Source organism: Mobula birostris, chromosome 7 (genome assembly GCF_030028105.1).
Source record: "Mobula birostris isolate sMobBir1 chromosome 7, sMobBir1.hap1, whole genome shotgun sequence".
Lineage (NCBI taxonomy): Eukaryota > Metazoa > Chordata > Chondrichthyes > Myliobatiformes > Myliobatidae > Mobula > Mobula birostris.
In genome coordinates, this window is record NC_092376.1 from 6272857 (window position 1) to 6289032 (window position 16176).

General features: G+C 42.6%; 1 long non-coding RNA gene across 1 annotated transcript; it reads right to left on the reverse strand.

Moving 5' to 3' along the window:
• Positions 1–8964: 8964 nt before the first annotated feature.
• LOC140200651 (uncharacterized) lies at positions 8965–12863 on the reverse strand. Its single transcript, XR_011886682.1, has 3 exons — positions 12266–12863; positions 11127–11258; positions 8965–10347 (listed from the first exon to the last, which is right to left on the reverse strand). It is a non-coding gene; the product is annotated as an uncharacterized lncRNA (long non-coding RNA).
• Between the last annotated feature and the right edge of the window lie 3313 nt (positions 12864–16176).

Genomic DNA, 16176 nt, shown 5'->3' on the forward strand with positions numbered 1-16176 from the left:
TTGATGCTTTCCAAAAGCTCCAGCACATCTTCTTTCTTAATATCTACATGCTCAAGCTTTTCAGTCTGCTGCAAGTCATCACTACAATCACCAAGATCCTTTTCCATAGTGAATACTGAAGTAAAGTATTCATTAAGTACCTCTGCTATTTCCTCCGGTTTCATACACACTTTCTCACTGTCGCATTTGGTAGGTCTTATTCTTTCACGTCTTATCCTCTTGCTCTTCACATACTTTTAGAATGCCTTGGGGTTTTCTTTAATCCTACCCGCCAAGGCCTTCTCATGGCCCCTTCTGGCTTTCCTAAATTCCTTCTTAAGCTCCTTCCTATTAGCCTTATAATCTTCTAGATCTCTAACATTACCTAACTCTCTGAACCTTTTCTTTTCTTTTCTTCTTGACTAGATTTATTACAGCCTTTGTACGCCATGGTTCCTGTACCCTACCATAACTTCCGTTTCTCATTGGAACATACCTATGCAGAACTCCGCACAAATATCCCCTGAATATTTGCCACTTTTCTTCCGTACTTTTCCCTGAGAACATCTGTTTCCAATTTAAACCTCCAATTTCCTAACTGATAGCCTCATAATTCCCCTTACTCCAATTAAACGCTTTTCTAACTTGTCTGTTCCTATCTCTCTCCAATGCTATTGTAAAGGAGATAGAATTATGTTCACTATCTCCAAAATGCTCTCCCACTGAGAGATCTGACACCTGACCGAGTTCATTTCCCAATACCAAATCAGGTACACTCTCTCCTCTTGTAGGCTTATCTACATATTGTGTCAAGAATCCTTCTTGAACATACCTAACAAACTCCACCCCATCTAAACCCTTGCTCTAGGGAGATGCCAATCGATATTTGGGAAATTAAAATCTCCCATCACAACAACTTTGTTATTATTACACCTTTCCAGGATCTGTTTCCCCATCTGCTCCTTGATATCCCTATTACCATTGGGCGGCCTATAAAAAACACCCGGTAGAGTTATTGACCCCTTCCTGTTTCTAACTTTCACCCACAGAGACTCCGTAGACAATCCCTCCCATGGCGTCCACCTTTTCTGCAGCCGTGACACTATCTCTGATCAACAGTGCCACGCCCCCACCTCTTTTGCCTCCCTCCCTGTCCTTTCTGAAACATCTAAAACCCGGCACTTGAAGTAACCATTCCTGCCCCTGAACCATCCAAGTCTCTGTAATGGCCACCACATCACATCTCCAAGTACTGAACCACGCTCTAAGTAACAATGAGAAAAGGCCATGTCCTGGGTGATGGGGGTCCTTAGTGGTGGATGCCCGCTACTTAAGGCATTGCCTTTTGAAGATGACCTCGATGATGGGGCTGGCTGAGTGTACAACCCTCTGCAGCTTTTGCCAAACAATTAGGTACAGGCGTTGCTAAGAATGTCCACATACAAAAATTAAAACCTGCTTTCAGCTCAAATTCCCAGCATTGTGTACTGTTTAAATTGGATTGACGTCTATAGAATGCTGCAACCATATAACCATATAACAGTTACAGCACAGAAACAGGCCATCTCGGCCCTTCTAGTCCGTGCCGAACTCTCACTCTTTCCTAGTCCCACCGACCTGCACTCAGCCCATAACCCTCCATTCCTTTCCTGTCCATATATCTATCCAATTAAACTTTAAACAACAACATCGAACCTGCTTCAACCATTTCTGCTGGAAGCTCATTCCACACAGCTACCACTCTCTGAGTAAAGAAGTTCTCCCTCATGTTACCCCTAAACTTTTGTCCTTTAATTCTCAACTCTTGTGCAATGAACAGGATTTGATAAGTGATCTTGAAGTAAAGGAGCTATTAGGAGGTAGTGACCATAATATGATAAGTTTTTATCTGCAAGTTGAGAGGGATAAGGGCAGATCAGAAGTGTCAGTATTGCTGTTGAATAAAGGAGACTATGGAGCCATGAGGGAGGAGCTGGCCAAAGTTGACTGGTCGGATATCCTAGCAGAAAAGACAGTGGAACAGCATGGCAGGTATTCTTGGGAATAATGCACAAGGTGCAAAATCAGTTCATCCCCCAGAGAAGGAAGGATTCAAAGGGGGGAAAGTGGCCACAGTGGTTGACAAAGGAAGTTAGAGATAGCATAGCATTAAAAAAGAAGTATAACAGAGCTAAGGTGAGTGGGAAGATGGATGATTGGGAAATTTTTAAGGAGCAACAGAACTTAACTAAAAAGGCAATACGGGGAGAAAAAATAAGGTATGAACGCAAGCTAGCTAGGAATATAAAGGAGGATAGCAAAAGTTTTTTTAGGTATGTGAAGAGAAGGAAGATAGTTAAGAACAATGTTGGGCCCTTGAAGAATGAATTGGGAGAAATTGTTATGGGAAACAGAGAAATGGCAGACGAATTTAATAAATACTTTGGATCTGTCTTCACTAGGGAAGACACAAGCAATCTCCCAGACATATGCCAAGGACATAGGGTAACAGAGGAACTGAAACAGATTGACATTAGGAAGGAAACGGTGATGAGTAGACTGATGGGACTGAAGGCTAACAAATCCCCAGGTCCAGATGGTCTGCATCCTAGGGTACTAAAGGAGGTGGCTCTGGAAATTGTAGATGCATTAGTGATCATTTTCCAATGTTCCTTAGATTCAGGATCAGCTCCTGAGGATTAGCGAATGGCTAATGTTATCCCACTTTTTAAGAAAGGAGGGAGGGAGAAAACAGAGAACTATCGCCCTGTTAGCCTAACATCAGTAGTGGGGAAGATGCTAGAGTCCATTATTAAAGATGAAATAGCGGCATATCTTGATAGCAGTGATAGGATTGGGCCGAGCCAGCATGGATTTACCAAGGGCAAATCATACTTGACTAATCTATTGGAGTTTTTCGAGGATGTAACCAGGAAGATAGATGCGGGAGATCCAGTGGATGTGGTGTACCTTGACTTTCAGAAGACATTTGATAAGGTACCACATAGGAGATTGGTGGGTAAAATCAGAGCTCATGGCATTGGGGGGAGGATATTGACATGGATAGAAAACTGGTTGGCAGATAGAAAGCAAAGGGTAGCAGTGAATGGGTGTTTCTCGGAATGGCAGGTGATGACTAGTGGGGTGCCACAGGGCTCGGTATTGGGACCGCAGCTGTTTACGATTTACGACAATGATTTAGAGGAAGGCATTGTGAATAACATCAGCAAGTTTGCTGATGATACTAAGCTGGGTGGCAGTGTGACATGTGATGAGGATGTTAGGAGAATTCAAGGTGACTTGGATAGGCTGGGTGAGTGGGCAGAAACTTGGCAGATGACGTTTAACGTGAATAAGTGTGAGGTTATTCACTTTGGGAGCAAGAACAGGAAGGCAGATTATTATCTGAATGGTGTGGAGTTAGGTAAGGGGGAAATACAAAGAGATCTAGGAGTACTTGTTCATCAGTCTCTGAAGGTGAATGAGCAAGTGCAGCAGGCAGTGAAGAAGGCTAATGGAATGTTGGCCTTTATTACAAAGGGAATTGAGTACAAGAGCAAGGAAATCTTTTTGCATTTGTACAGGGCCCTGGTGAGACCACACCTGGAGTAATGTGTGCAGTTTTAGTCTCCAGGGTTAAGGAAGGACATCCTGGCTGTGGAGGAGGTGCAGCGTAGGTTCACCAGGTTAATTCCTGGGATGGCTGGACTGCCTTACACAGAGAGGTTAGAGAGACTGGGCTTGTACATGCTGGAATGTAGGAGATTGAATTCAGGGGGATCTGATTGAGACATATAAGATTATTGAGGGATTGGACAAGATAGAGGCAGGAAATATGTTCCAGATGCTGGGAGAGTCCAGTACCAGAGGGCATGGTTTAAGAATAAGGGGTAGGTCATTTAGGACAGAGTTGAGGAGGAACTTCTTCTCCCAGAGAGTTGTGGAGGTGTGGAAAGGGCTGCCTCAGAAGGCAGTGGAGGCCAATTCTCTGGATGCTTTCAAGAAGGAGCTAGAAAGGTATCTTATGGTTAGGGGAATCAAGGGTTATGGGGACAAGGCAGGAACCGGGTAGTGATAGTAGATGATCAGCCATGATCTCAGAATGGTGGTGCAGGCTCGAAGGGCCGAATGGTCTACTTCTGCACCTATTGTCTATTGTCTATTGTCTATAACTCATGTCCTCTTGTTTTAATCTTCCCCACTCTTAATGGAAAAAGCCTAACCACGTCAACTCTATCAATCCCCCTCATAATTTTAAACACCTCTATCAAGTCCCCCCTCAACCTTCTACGCGCCAAAGAATAGAGACCTAACTTGTTCAACCTTTCTCTGTAACTTAGGAGATGAAACCCAGGCAACATTTTAGTAAACCTCCTCTGTACTCTCTCAATTTTATTGACATCTTTCCTATAATTCGGTGACCAGAACTGTACACAATACTCCAAATTTGGCCTTGTACAATTTCAACATTACATCCCAACTCCTATACTCAATGCTCTGATTAATAAAGGCCTGCATACCAAAAGCTTTCTTCACCACCCTATCTGCATGAAATTCCACCTTCAGGGAACTATGCACCATTATTCCTAGATCCTGCTGTTCTACAGCATTCTTCAATGCCCTACCATTTACCAATCACTCTGTAGTAACCATGCCTCTGTTCTCTGTCTGTCTGAATTCTATTTTGTGTTGCGCATTTATTGTGGGTAATTTGTCACGTGGGTTGGTGGGTGGTAGAAGCAAATGAGTATAGTTACACATTCTTGCTTTGTCTGAGCTCAGTTTAGTCTAGGTGAGCAACAGGATGATTTAGTTTGTTGACCACTAATGCCTAGATCACTATTGTATCGTTATTAGACTGCTTATTTTGTTATACCGCTAGTTTTAGTTTTGATAGTTTTTTTATCACTACAAGGTTGTTCATCTTTACTGGTTTCTTAATAAAGGACTGAACGTGCTATTTTAAACTTTGGAACTTTGTTACTGTGGAAAGCACGTCACACAGTGTCAATGCTCATGCTAAGTCTCCAAGCCGCTTTGGTTTGTTTCAAGGAACTGCTGCACACTCTGCTCAATTTTTTTACTTAAAAAACAATGTTGCTTAGTGAAGTCCCCACGGCTACGACTGTGGGTTTCAGCTGTAGTAGTTCTAAATGGGAACGTTTGGTGATTCCCATTGGAGCCGCAGGCGATCACCAGTGATGGGTGTTGGCTTGACCGAATCAGGTGAAGGAACCTGAAGACAATAATTCAAAGTTTTAGAAACAGACTCTTCCCCTCCGCCATCAGAATTCTGAACAGACAAAAAAAAACAATGAACATTACCTCAGTATTTTTTGCTCTGTTTTTGCACGACTTATTTTATATACGTACACACACACACACACACATATATATATATATATATATATATATACACACACACACGTATATACATATTTATGAAGCCCTGCTAGTTTCCTTGGCTGCATAAGTCTAGGGAATATACAACTCTGGTCCTGCCAATCTGTGAGGTTGAGACGGCTGTCCCACCCCAAGCCCCGGTTTGTGTGGGTGCTGTGTACTTTGCTACCCCGTTACAGCTCAATGCCAAGAAATAACAGACAGCACACTGCATACGATTAAAGGAATCATATTTATAAACCTTAAATTCACTAAAGGGTTAATCATGAAAAGAAAGAGAAAAAAACAAAGGGCTCATTATAATTAAACAGTCAAATCTCACCTGGTCCAGGAACACCACTGGGATTGTGAAACGGGCCCAGCAGAGATTGCACTTTCTGAGGAAGCTTAAACAAGCATCACTCCCCACTGACATCTTAACTACATTCTACAGAGGCGTGGTTGAGAGTGTGCTGACCTTTTGCATCACAACCTGGTACTCCAGCTGCAGTGCTGTCGACAAAAAAGCCTTGCAGAGGGTGGTTAGGGGAGCAGAGAAGGTTATTGGGGTCTCCCTACCTTCTGTCCAAGACCTCTTTCAGAGTCGATGCCTCCAGAAGACACGGTACATCATTAAAGACCCCTCACACCCTCTCCATGAACTGTTGTTCTTCTGCCATCAGGCAAACGTTACAGGAGCATCAAAACTAAAACCACAAGGCTACTAAACAGCTTCCTCCCACAGGCAGTCAGACTGCTAAATAGCTGCTCCACCTGACTCTACTTTGGACAGTTTTAACTTGCACTGGACACTTATAACTGATTTTAACTGACATGTGGCTGTGGTGTTTTACTATTTATTGTTATGTTTATTATTTAGTGTTGTGTTTGTTATGTTATGATTGCACTGCTCCTGGGAAACGCTGTCTCCTTCTGCCCTGCAGAGCTGATGTATGGTTAGAATGACAATAAAGTTTTTTGAATCTTTGAATCTTAAAAAAAAATGTGCACAAATTGTAGCTCAACTCTTCCCAAAATTCATATTCATCGATCCTCAGTCGATCTCGGCGCCTGGCTCCATTGAATCACGGTCCCCCACTGGGTTGAATCCGACAACCATTTCTCTCCAGACTCTCCCCTCTTCATCTCCCGCTGAAGAAAAGACTCAGCTCACATTCCAAAGCACCTGCTATCTCTGACCATAACCCAAACACTGCTTCCACAGAAAGACCATTACATTAGCAGTGAACCTTTCCCAGGGTGTTACATATGTAATATTTAATAATTAATATAAAATTAATATATAAAATATATTTTTTATATCTAATACTGCTGCTGCAAATACAACAAATTTCCTGACATATGTCAGTGATATTAAACCTGATTCTGATTTCTCCGACTGAATATAAATTTTAAATCGGTAAAACACTTCAGGAATACTTCTGAGTAAGCCTCAGTTGTTCTGCATGTGCATTCTTGAAGTCACTGCCAGATCCAGGTTTCTTTTGAACATTTGCCATCGAACAATATTAATGAAACAAAAGCCTGTGTAAATATTTGCCTGAACAATTACAAATCTCTGGAAAGAATCAAATCCTCGCCTTTCCTGTTTCTGTGGCTGGAAGAACAACTAAGGAAGAAGTTTGTTTTCTTAGTAGAGCCAAGGAATCTAAGTTTGTGACATTATGGTACAAAAAAAGATTACAGAGACGCCGTTAAATGCTTTGGGACCTGCTTGTTTCCACCTTGACAGCACATATCACCAGACTGACAGACAGCTTCTCACTGCCTTGTTAAGTCAAAACCTCACCCACCCCAGACGTTTCTCTTCTTCTCACCGCCCCCATAAGGCAGAAGATACAAAAAGCTGAAAGCATGTACAACTAGGCTCAAGGACAGCTTCTATCCACTATTACAAAACTATTGAAATTGCTCACCCTACCACAAAAACATGGTCGCTTGGCCTCAGTGTCTGCAATATTAGGACCTTGTACCTTATTGTCTACCTGCACTGAACTTTGTCGGTAGCTGTTACACTCTATTCTGCATTCTGTTATCGTTTTACCTTGTTCTAGCTCCATGCACTGTTGTGATGAAATGATCATACAAAACAGAGTTCTTCCACTGTATCTTGGTACATGCATCAATAATCAACCAGTTTTCTAATCGTACACTAAGATACAATCGAGCAATAGAGCAATGCTTCCTATTCCATCTGGGTAGCCTTCAACCTAAACATCGATTTCTCTAACTTCTGGTAATTTCTTCCCTTCCCCATTCTTCTTTTTCCACTCCCCACTCTGGTTCCCCTCACACCCCTTTTCTTCTCCTCACCTGACAATCCCCTCCCTCTGGTGCCCATCCTTCCCTTTTTCCCACAGTCCACTCTACTGTCCTATCAGATTTCTTCTTCTTCAGTCCTTACCTCTTCTATCACCTCCCAGCTTCCTACTTCCTCCCCCTCCCTCACTCGCCCTCCTTGTCTCACCTATCACCTGAGAGCTTGTACCCCCTCCCCACCTTCTTGTTCTGGCTTCTTCCTCCTTCCTTTCCAGTCCTGAAGTCGAGTTGCGGCCCAAAACATCGACTGTCTATTCCCTTCCGTAGAAGCTGCCTCGCCTGCTGAGTTCCTCCAGCGTTTTGCGTGTGTTGCCCTGACTTCACAATTTCACAAGAGTGAGCAATTTCAAGTTCCGGGGTGTTCAAAATCAGAATCAGAATCAGGTTTAGTATCATTGGCACATGTCGTGAAATTTGCTGTCTTTGCTGTACATGATAAATATAGAAAAAATGGAATTACAGTAAGTATATATATCTATATAAAATCGTTAAATTAAAAATAGTGCAAAAACAGAAATAATAAACAAAAGTGAGGTAGTGTTCATGGGTTCAATGTCCATTTAGGAATCGGATGGCAGAGGGGAAGAAGCTGTTCCTGAATCGCTGAGTGTGTGCCTTCAGGCTTCTGTACCTCCTTCCTGATGGTAACAATGAGAAGAGGGTGGTGGGGGGTTCTCAATGATGAAAGCTGCCTTTTTGAGGCACTGCTCCTTGAAGATATCTTGGATGCTCCAGGTATTAATATCTTTGAGGGTCTAACCTGGTCCCAACATATCAACGCAGCTATAAGGAAGGCACGACAGCTGTAATGTACAGATCTGTTTCTTTTAGAGCAATGACCCCGCCTCCCCACCCCCCCGCACTACGTGCTGATCTGTTGTCTGCACATGATCTGTTCTCGCAATGCAATCTCGCTGCAATGTGAACACACCAGCTAAAGCCATCACCCGTGTGCGTGCTTTTAATTAACTGATATGTAGTTGTGCACAGTCACAAAAAAATTGGCAATAAGGATGAACCTAAATGTCAGAAAGTATCACGAACTGCACCAACATTTACAGCATGATTACGGGACAAAACAAGGAGAGTTAACCGGTGCAGGGAAGGCCGTCACAGATGCTAACGAAGGCGTGAGTATAGTGCGTAGTAACAGTGAAAGACACGCCGAATTTAAAGTGAAAATAACGTAGCGATGGCTTCAGTTGGGAAAGTTGATGAACTTGATAGTGCTAATGAAGGCTGAGAGTTGTATATGCCAAGAGGGTTGAACTTTATTGCAACACAAACAACGTGGAGGAGCGAAAGAAATTCCCTAAACTTCTTAGCTTAATTGGTATAAGAACATACAGGCTCTTACACAACCTAATAACCCCTGGAAAGCCAGCAAGCAAGCTGTTCAACAAAACTGTTACAATTCTATAAAATCACTTGAGCTTTAAACCACTGGTAATAACTGAGAGATTTAGATATTACAAAAGGAACCAGTCAAAAGATGAAAGCATTTCTGAATACATTGTAGCACTGCACAAACTTTCCCAGTACTGTGACTTTAGAGATGGACTTACTGATGCATTAAGGCAGTGGTCCCCAACCTCTGGGCCGCGGACCAATACCAATCCGTGAAGCATGCAGGGGTGCAGTGGTAGCCAGAACATACCCAGCACATCTTTAAAAAAAAAGCTGAAATAAACAAGCTAATTAATTAGGTGCCGCTCGGCACATAAATGTCGGCCCAGATCAGAGGCGATTTCCAGTAGATAAATCAAACCGATTAGCAATGATTATATATATAAGTAAGTATAACAGTAAGTGTGGAAATACATATGATAAACCAAGCCTCTTCAAGTCTAGGGGTAAAAAGATACAGTCTTACAATGATGAGTAAAGTTCAGTTCTGTTCAGTTCGTGGTATTGAGTTGAGTAGCGATGGAGAGAGAGAGAGGGAGAGATTTGAGTCTTCAGGTGAGCTGATGCTGTTGATCTTCTCGTTGTCCTTTGAAATCCTTTAAAAGTCACCGACTGTGACTTTAACAAAGGGGTCCGATTTTCTGTGGTGGAGCTATCACCCAGGCGAGAGTGGACACATGGACAACTCCCCACCAGTCAACCCCTTTCCTTCACACTGCAAGAGTGACTGATCGATCCACCTGATCGATCCTCCAAAACCCACTTTTTCTGCGGGCACAACAAAGCTCATTCAGTGTCCAAAACGTGTCTGAGGTCTATCATCTGACCTCCTATTTTATCTTCTGGTGCTGAGCATCAACTGTCATTCAAATAACTCCTCTTTCCTCTCTCTGTGTAAGAAAATCACAAGCAGGCAAACTGTCCTTGAGAAGTATCAATACGCTGCCGAAAATCATAACATCGAGTGTCCATCAAATAACCCCGCCTTCGGCCACTATAGCAACTTACGAGCTGCTCGGTGCCATCTCTTTCTCCAACTCAGCAGAAATTCAAAAGTTACTCAGTTCTTTCTTGTGCCTTAAAGTGACAGTCCAACAGTTAGACTTCGTCTCTCTCTCTCTCTCTCTCTTCAAAACAAGATATCGATGTTAAGTAACTCTCTCTCTCTTTTCAAAAGCACAGTTCATAGGGGTAATTCAGGACCTCGTCACACTCCCCTTCCTCAGGAAAAAATAATCTGACGAAGACGATTTCTTTTGTCTAAATGTAAAATACAGGGTTTGAAACAATACAGGTAAAATCATCAAATGACAGAGCAAAAATGTGTACAATTTCCAACTTAATATCTGGATAACTAATCACCTATAATATTGTTAGTATCTATCACATGTCTGGTTGTCAGATGAAATTCTTGCAATATCAGACTCCAATTTAACAAACTTCTATTCTTATCCTTCATCTTAGTTAGAAACACCAACGGATTATAACCCATGTAAACTACAAGTGGTCTCTGGACAACAGAAAGGTTTCGAGGTCTTTTTTTTTTAACATTGGCTTCAAAATGCTGTAAGGCCAAAATAAGTGCTGGTAATTCCTTTTCAACAGTTGAATAATTTTTCTGGTGTACATTAAAGTTCTTTGAGAAATAAGCTACTGGATGTTCGATGTCATTCAGTCCTTCCTGTAACAGTACCGCCCCAGCAGCTTCGTCACTAGCGTCTGTGGTTTTAGAAAATGGCTTTGAAAAATCAGATGCTTTGAGCACAGGATGATAACACAGGATGGTTTTCAGATGTTCAAATGTCTCCTGGCAAAGGTCATTCCATACAAATTTATCACTCTTCCCTAGGGGTTTTGTTAGGGGGAGAGCGATGTCAGCCAAGTTCTTACAAAACTTATGGTAATACTTAACGATTCCCAAAAATCTTCCTAAAGCTTCCTTGCCGGTCAGAACAGGAACTTCAACAATAGTACAGGAGCCAGGTGGACCTGGCCCACCACATAGCCAAGATAAATAACAGTAGCATGACCAAACTTACTTTTAGCGAAGTTCACAGTAAGATTGGCCTCGGGAAGTCTGTTAACCAGTTTTTCGACGGCTGCAATATGCTCTTCCCACGTGTCATTCCAGACCTCCAAATCATTGATATAAGCCTCTGTGTTTCCTAAACCTCCAATCACAGAATTGATTATTCTTTGAAATGTCCCTGGAGCATTTTTCATCCCGAAGTGTAAATCATTGTATTCATACAGTCTAGATGGTGTCACAAATGCTGATATCTCTTTAGCCCTCTCTGTTAAAGGAACACCCCGGTATCCTTTTAACAAGTCAATCATAATAAGGTATTTAGCCTTCCCCACTCTATCAATACAGTCATCCATTCTCTTTCCTTGTTCTTTCTTGTTTCTAATTTCTTCTTCAACCATTTTACTTTTCTCAAATATCTCTCTGTGAAGATGCTGTTTCATGGGCTGGGCTGAATTTATAATGACGTGATGCACTGCACTTGTGCACCCTTTCAAAACGTCAATCAGTCCTTTCACTTGTTTTTGTGGTCTAGGGTCCAACTGATGGACCTTATCAGTAACATTTTCCAAAACAATGGAATTCTGACATCTTGGTGAGACTAGATTCAGTGGGTAAACATGTTTTTCCACTCCATTATCAGATTCCACGACTCCATTTTGTTCCATAACAATTCTCCCAGCTGCAATTCTAGCAAACAAGTGTTTTATTTTGATTTGACCATTTTGTAAACTTTCCTTTGCAAGGCCACAAAGCCTATTAAATCTTTCCCAGAATTCTAAAACATACTTAAACACATTGACACTTATTTCTAAATCAGACCATAGTTCTCTGAGTAAGGTCAAAGGTCCTTTTGGTCTATAACTGAATACAGGTTTCAACAAACTACCCTCCAATGCCTTCTGAATTGAATCTCCAACAATAAATAAGAGGAGGGGAACCCCCTCATCCCAATTTTTCCCCATTTCTCACACCATATGCTTTAATCATGGTCTTAAGAGTGGAATTGAACCGTTCCAAGGCTCCCTTGGACTCTGTGTGTTATGTAGATGACACCATGTGCTTAGCTTCCAATTCTCTAACTACCCCCTGGAATGTTCTCGAAGTAAAGTAACTACCCTGGTCAAATTGGATTGCTTTGGGCAGACCTACCAGTGTGAAAAACTTGCTGAATGCTGTTACCACAGTCTTGGCCTCGATATTTTCAAAAGACATTGCTTCAGGGGACCTAGACACAGCACACATAATTGTTAACACATACTGATAACCAGCTGCAGTCTTTTGCAATGGGCCTACACAATCCACTATGACCCTAGAAAAAGATTCACCAAAAGCAGGTATCGGTTTAAGTAGTGTTACCTGATTAAGTTTCCCCTCAACTTGACAGGTATGGCCAGTCTTATAAAAATTCACAACATCCTTCCTTAAACTAGGCCAGTAAAACTCCTTCATAATCCTGTTCACTGTCTTTCTCACTCCATGAAGTCTACCTAAAAGCATTCTGTAAGCCATGTTTAAAATTTCAGCCCTGTAAACTTTCAGAACCACCACGTGACTTGCAGGCACAGTGACTGGTCTCCACTTCCTCATCAACACCCTATCTTTAAGGTAGTATCCCACTGACTCTCTCTGAGCCTCCTCTCCTGTGAGAGCTATCTCCTTTAAAGCCACCATTTCAGAATCTCGCTTCTATTCCTCTATAAATTCCTTCCTCAATAAGGACAAACCTTTCCCTTCCTCCTTGATCTTCTCAGCCTTACTACCCTCTAAGTCCTGCTGAAATCTGGAAGGTAGAAAAGTCTGTGACACATCATCATACTTTAAACCTCTGGTTTTGCTATCATAGTCCTCAACAGCAGCTTTGCTCATCAGTTGAACAGCTATATCAACCTTACCTTGGAGAGGTGTCAACATGCCTCCATTATTTACTAAACTTAGCCACCATCACCAGGCTTATAAGAACCATGTATACATTATGAAAGAGACCAAACAATCCATTCATCTAATTACAACCTTCACTTCGACTTGCTTCCATAACAACTTCCACCCCAAAATCATAACAATTCTTCTTCACAACACCATAATCTTGGTGGGACCACTTCGTCGAGCACCTCCACTCTGTCTGCCACAACAGACAGGATCTCCCGGTAGCCACCCACCTCAACTCTGCTTCCCATTCCCATTCAGATATGTCCATACATGGCCTCCTCTACTGCCATGATGAGGCTAAACTCAGGTTGGAGGAGCAACACCTCATATACCGTCTAGGTAGTCTCCAGCCTCTTGGTATGAACATAGAATTCTCCAACTTCTGGTAATTCCCTCCCCTTCCCTTCCTCTATCCCTATTTCACATCACCTCCCTCATAGTTCCGCCTCCTTCTACTACTGCACATTGTTCTCCTGCCAATCACCTCCCTGCTTCCCCTCCCCCACCCCTTTGCCTTTCAAATTACTGTTTTTTTTCAACTATCTGCATTCTTCAAACCCTCCCCAAAGTTCTTCCTTCAGTCCTGACGAAGGGTTTCGGCCTGAAACATCGACTAATCTTTTCCACTGATGCTGACTGACCTGCTGAGTTCCTCCAGCGCATTGTGAGTGTACCATAATCTTGCAGGTGTCCAAATATCCAAACAGAATTCCACAGAGTAGCACATCCTTTCTCAGCAGGCCTTTGTCCTGCAAGCAGGGTCAAAGGTCGTGCAACCAATCCAACCTTTTCCAGCACTTTATCCAAAAGTCCAGGAACAGCGCTTTTCCCATTCTTTTCGGCAACACTGACCTCAGCAATTTCCACCTCATCACCAACTTTTAAAACACGTTCTAATACAAGTGACTGAGAATCCTCAAATTCCACTGGTACCAAGGTTGACCCCTTATTCACTGAACCAAGATCTAAACTCAACCTCGTGGGTTAAAACTTCTTCGTCTGCTTTCTTATCAGACCCCTGCAGGGTAGCGACATCCTCTGCATCTGGGTATGCCCTTACACCATCAGGAACACACCTTTTAAATTCATCACACAAAGCAAACCCTTCCGAGCTGCAAAAATCATCAGGGTCCAACACCAAACCTCTTTGCTGCCACATCTCTATCTTTTCCAACTGTCTCTGTCTTCCTGCCACGTGATCTTCACGTTGCCATTTCTCCCTCTCGAGCTTTCTCTGTCTTTCTGCCTCTTCTCTCAATTTGCTGCCTCTCTAGCCTCTCTCTTGAACTGTTTTAATTTCAATTCATGCTCCATCTTTAATTTTTCCAACAGAAGCTGAAGCTCATCATCAATAGGTTCACCTTCCACGAACAGTTTCAACACAACCTCAGTAAATTGCTTCATCGAAACATAATATTCAACTATTTTTCTTTGAATTTCTACCTTAGTCATACCCTTCTTTACCGTCGTAAGGTGCCAGGGTATGGGATGTCTCGGATCGGGTCCTGAATATTCTAAAGGGGGAGGGTGAGCAGCCAGTTGTCTTGGTACATGTTGGTACCAATGACATAGATAGGACAAAGGAGGAGGTCCTGAAGAGAGATTTCCAGGAGTTAGGAAGGAAGCTAAGAAGCAGGGCCTCCAGGGTAGTAATCTCGGGATTGCTACCTGTGCCACGTGCTAGCGAGGGCAAGAATAGTCGGATCAGGCAGATGAATGTGTGGCTGAGAGACTGGTGCAGGGGGCAGGGCTTCAGATTCTTGGATAATTGGGATCTCTTCTGGGGGAAGTATGACCTGTTCAAAAAGGACAGGTTACACCTGAACCCGAAGGGGACCAATATCCTGGTGGGAAAGTTTAATAGAGCTGTTAGGGAGGGTTTAAACTAATTTGGCAGGGGAATGGGAACCGGAATGATAGAGCGGAGGAAGGGGAAAACAGAAATAAATCTAAGATAGTGAGCAGTAAAGATGTCAGGAAAGACAGGCAGGTGATGGGGCAAATTTGTAGCCATTGGGATGAGTTGCAGTGCAATAAAGTTGCAGTGAAATCAAAGCAAGAAGTATCAAATACTGGTCTTAAGGTGCTGTACTTAAATGCACGCAGCATAAGGAATAAGGTGGATGATCTTCTCGCACAGCTACAGATTGGCAGGTGTGATATTGTGGCCATCACTGAGACGTAGCTAAAGGATGCATGTCTCTGGGAGCTGAACGTCCAAGGATACACAGTGTATCGGAAGGATAGGAAGGTAGGCAGAGAGGGAGGCGTGGCTTTATTGGTAAGAAGTGATATTAAATCATTAGAAAGAGGTGACATAGGATCGGAAGGTGCAGAATCTTTATGGGTTGAGCTAAGGAATAGCAGGGGTAAAAGGACCCTGATGGTGGTTATTTATAGGCCTCCAAACAGCTGCAGGGATGTGGACTACAAATTACAACTGGAAATAGAAAAGGCTTTTCAGAAAGGCAGTGTTATGATAATTGTGGGGGATTTTAACATGTGAGTGGATTGGGAAAATCAGGTCGGCACTGGATCTCAAGAGAGAGAATTTGTAGAATGTCTGTGAGATGGCTTTTTAGAACAGCTTGTTGTTGAGCCCACTAGGGGATCGGCTGTACTGGATTGGGTATTGTGTAATGAACCGGAGCTGATTAGAGAGACTGAGGTGAAGGAACCCTTAGGAGACAGTGATCATAACATGATTGAGTCCACTGTGAAATTTGAAAAAGAGAAGCCGAAATCTGATGTGTTGGTATTTCAGTGGAGTAAAGGAAATTACAGTGGCATGAGAGAGGAACTGGCCAAAGTTGACTGGAAAGGGACACTGGCAGGCAAGACAGCAGAGCAGCAGTGGCTGGAGTTTATGCAAGAAATGAGGAATGTGCAAGACAGGTATATTCCAAAAAAGAAGAAATTTTCAAGTGGAAAAGGATGCAACCATGGTTGACAAGAGAAGTCAAAGCCAAAGTTAAAGCAAAGGAGAGGGTATACAAGGAAGCAAAAATTAGTGGGAAGACAGAGGATTGGGAAGTTTTTAAAACCTTACAGAAGGAAACCAAGTAGGTCATTAAGAGAGAAAAGATTAACTATGAAAGGAAGCTAGCAAATAATATCAAAGAGGATACTAAAAG